This window comes from Cherax quadricarinatus, chromosome 40 (genome assembly GCF_038502225.1).
Source record: "Cherax quadricarinatus isolate ZL_2023a chromosome 40, ASM3850222v1, whole genome shotgun sequence".
NCBI classification, from domain to species: domain Eukaryota; kingdom Metazoa; phylum Arthropoda; class Malacostraca; order Decapoda; family Parastacidae; genus Cherax; species Cherax quadricarinatus.
Window position 1 is genome coordinate 22323206 of NC_091331.1, and position 3716 is coordinate 22326921.

The 3716-nt window shown below is 35.5% G+C and overlaps 1 protein-coding gene across 2 annotated transcripts in view; it reads right to left on the reverse strand.

The window, feature by feature from the left end:
• Nucleotides 1-3311: 3311 nt before the first annotated feature.
• The window catches only part of LOC128687327 (uncharacterized), a 260210-nt gene continuing 259805 nt past the window's right edge, over nucleotides 3312-3716 (reverse strand). For both annotated transcript variants that reach the window (XM_070092790.1, XM_053774724.2), the window contains one exon: nucleotides 3312-3716. This exon is cut by the window's right edge and continues 1321 nt beyond it. The gene's annotated coding sequence lies outside the window, so the exon portion shown is untranslated.

The window sequence follows — 3716 nt, forward strand, 5'->3', positions numbered from 1 at the left end:
TAATAAAATCATTCAAATCCAATCATGCCACAGAAGAAAGAAAAGTTATATTACATACAGTAACTAAATATACTGTATATACTCTAGGTTTTTTTTATAATAACTTTGAGCAATTAATATGAATTAAATAGATATTAACTTATTGGATGACAGAAACAAGCCAACAAGATGTAAATAAAATGGCACCTGAAATAAATTTTGTATTTCGGTGACACACGAGGGCTTCGCTGTAAGATCAAAATATTCTGTACACATTTTAATGGCTACTTTATTAACTCATTTTTTATTAATTCTTTGCTGTTTCATTAACTCCGTGTTTGCTGCACTTTTCTGTTTACATTAGTTGATATTAGACTTTTTAAATTAAAAGCACTGAGCAGGCCGTCGGTCTCCTTTAGCAGTCACAAGTGCGAGTGTGAACAAAAATATTTCATAAGATCTTTTTAATGATTCAGTATTTTGCTATACTTGCTAAGGGTTGAGAAGAACATGTATTGTAGAGGATGATGAGGAAGAGTTGCATGGGCTCCCTACCGACGGTTCCAGTATACAGCTCCTGAGACACTGAAATACTGAGAAGCATAACGAATGTACAAGGTGTTGCTTTGTCCAATCAAGTTTCTTTTTTACTGATTATAAAGCAACTTCACGTTTTATCTAACTACGCCTTAACTTCAGTTTCTATCTGGCTACACTTCGGCAATAAAGGTTGTTTTCCCATTTATTCTGTTATCACTATTTTCTCTGTCATATTTGTAATACTTCGCCACTGTTTCCACTTGCATGGATTGCTAAGTCCAGTTTCACTTACCCACACATTGTTGATCTTAAGTGATGGTAGGTGTTGAAGACCTCACTAAAGTATCAGCCAGAACTAAAAAAAATAAATACTCAGTAAATATTTCAGGCGCTTCAACTCTAATATGTAAGACTGTTGAAAGTGTCTGGTGAAGCCCCACCATAAGACTTTTTCGTAGGCTGCACAGTTCCGTAAGGTATAAGAGTGATCACATTTTCTTATCGCTTCGGAAAGTCACAAATCACTTCAGTCTCGTTAAGGAACGTCCTCCCAGTTTCATCATTCTTATGTAATTTCAAATTAAGTTTAGCTTTTTCATCTTATGTTCATATATTTACGTCATGTGTTCAGAGAGTTGCAAGTCTACAAAGCCACTGAATTAAATGGTAATCCCACAATATTCTGACGTTCTGTAACTCTTAAACTCTCAGTTTTTCCATCGCCTCTGAACTGCATGGCATACCTTGTTGTATGCTCCAACAGACGATGACAATTGTCTTATGTGGTCCAAAACCTGTGTGGACTGAAGCAAGCTTGACGGGGTAGAACATCAGGATTTAGGGATCGTAGCTAAGTGAATTTGATTATCATTTTAAAACTGGCTTGGTCAGAAAGGCTTTATGTTTGGGTTCGATTCCTGGTTCCAGTGAAGCATTTACGAACATGTATGTATATGTATGTGTATACCTTATGCACACACACACACACACACACACACACACACACACACACACACACACACACACACACACACACACACACACACACACACACACTCGCACATACACACATACACACACACATACACACATACACACATACACACATACACACATACACACATACACACACACACACACACACACACACACACACACACACACACACACACACACACACACACACACACACACACACACACACACACACACACACACACACACACACACACACACACTCGCACATACACACATACACACACACATACACACATACACACATACACACATACACACCTAGCCAAGCACGTAAAGAAACTAGAGAAAGTGCAAAGGTTTGCAACAAGACTAGTCCCAGAGCTAAGAGGTATGTCCTACGAGGAGAGGTTAAGGGAAATCAACCTGACGACACTGGAGGACAGGAGAGATAGGGGGGACATGATAACGACATACAAAATACTGAGAGGAATTGACAAGGTGGACAAAAACAGGATGTTCCAGAGATTGGACACAGTAACAAGGGGACACAGTTGGAAGCTAAAGACACAGATGAATCACAGGGATGTTAGGAAGTATTTCTTCAGCCACAGAGTAGTCAGTAAGTGGAATAGTTTGGGAAGCGATGTAGTGGAGGCAGGATCCATACATAGCTTTAAGCAGAGGTACGATAAAGCTCACGGCTCAGGGAGAGTGACCTAGTAGCGATCAGTGAAGAGGCGGGGCCAGGAGCTCGGACTCGACCCCCGCAACCTCAACTAGGTGAGTACACATACACACATACACACACACACACACACACACACACACACACACACACACACACACATACACACACACACACACACACACACACACACACACACAGGTCAAACAGGTAGCTCTGCTGGCTGCGCCATCTTTGTAAGAGTGGGTGGCCCTGTGGTCTAAGGCGTCACGTGGTTCTGGCTCACCATGAGGCGGGCCAGTACGACATGGGTTCGAGTCCTTGGCTAGTGCAGTGTTGATATATATATATATATATATATATATATATATATATATATATATATATATATATATATATATATATATATATATATATATATGTCGTGCCGAATAAGCAGAACTTGCGATCTTGGCTTAAATAGCAACGCTTATCTTGCCATATAGGACAAGTGAAAATTTGTGTATGCAATAATTTCGCCAAAATCATTCTGAACCTAATGAAAAATATATATTTCACTATGTTTGTTTAGTATTAAATTATTGTAAACAAATCTAAAATATATTTAGTTGGGTTAGGCTAAAATAAATTGTTCTTGTTATAATAAGGTTAGGTAAGTTTTCTAAGATTCTTTTGGTGCAAAATTAAAAACTTTTACATTAACATTAATGAAAAAAATATATCTTCAAACGTATAAGAGAAAATTTCAGAAAGGACTTAATTTTAAATGAGTTCTTGCTAATTGACCAGTTTTACATATTCGGCACGACATATATATATATATATATATATATATATATATATATATGTATATATATATATATATATATATATATATATATATATATATATATATATATATATATATATATATATATATATATATATATATATATATATATAGTGCCAAATAGGTAAAACTGATCAATTAGCAAGAACTCATTTAAAATTAAGTCCTTTCTAAAATTTTATCTTATACGTTTAAAGATATATTTTTTTCATTTATTTTGATGTAAAAATTAATAATTTTGTACCAAAAGAAGCTTAGAAAACTTACCTAACCTTGTTATAACAAGCGCAAATTAATTTAGCCTAATCCAACTAAATATATTTTAGATAAGTTTACAATAATTTATTAATAAACAAACACAGTGAAATATATTTTTTTCTTTAGGTTCAGAATGATTTTGTCGAAATTATTTCATACACAAATTTTCGCCTGCCATATTCGGGAAGAAGAATGTTGCTATTTAAGCCAAAATCGCAAGTTTTACCTCTTCGGCACGACATATATATATACATATATACACATGACGACCCACAATTTAAAGTAAGATAAGAGTAGTTAATCGACATCGCGAAGAGGAAGGTTTAACCATATCTCTATTGACCTGACTGAATGGACAAGAACTGACTTTGGTTGATCTGATCCTGAAGAGTGTGGCATCTTACAACTTGATGGTTAAGATTTTTCATTAGGATGATTATTGACTTG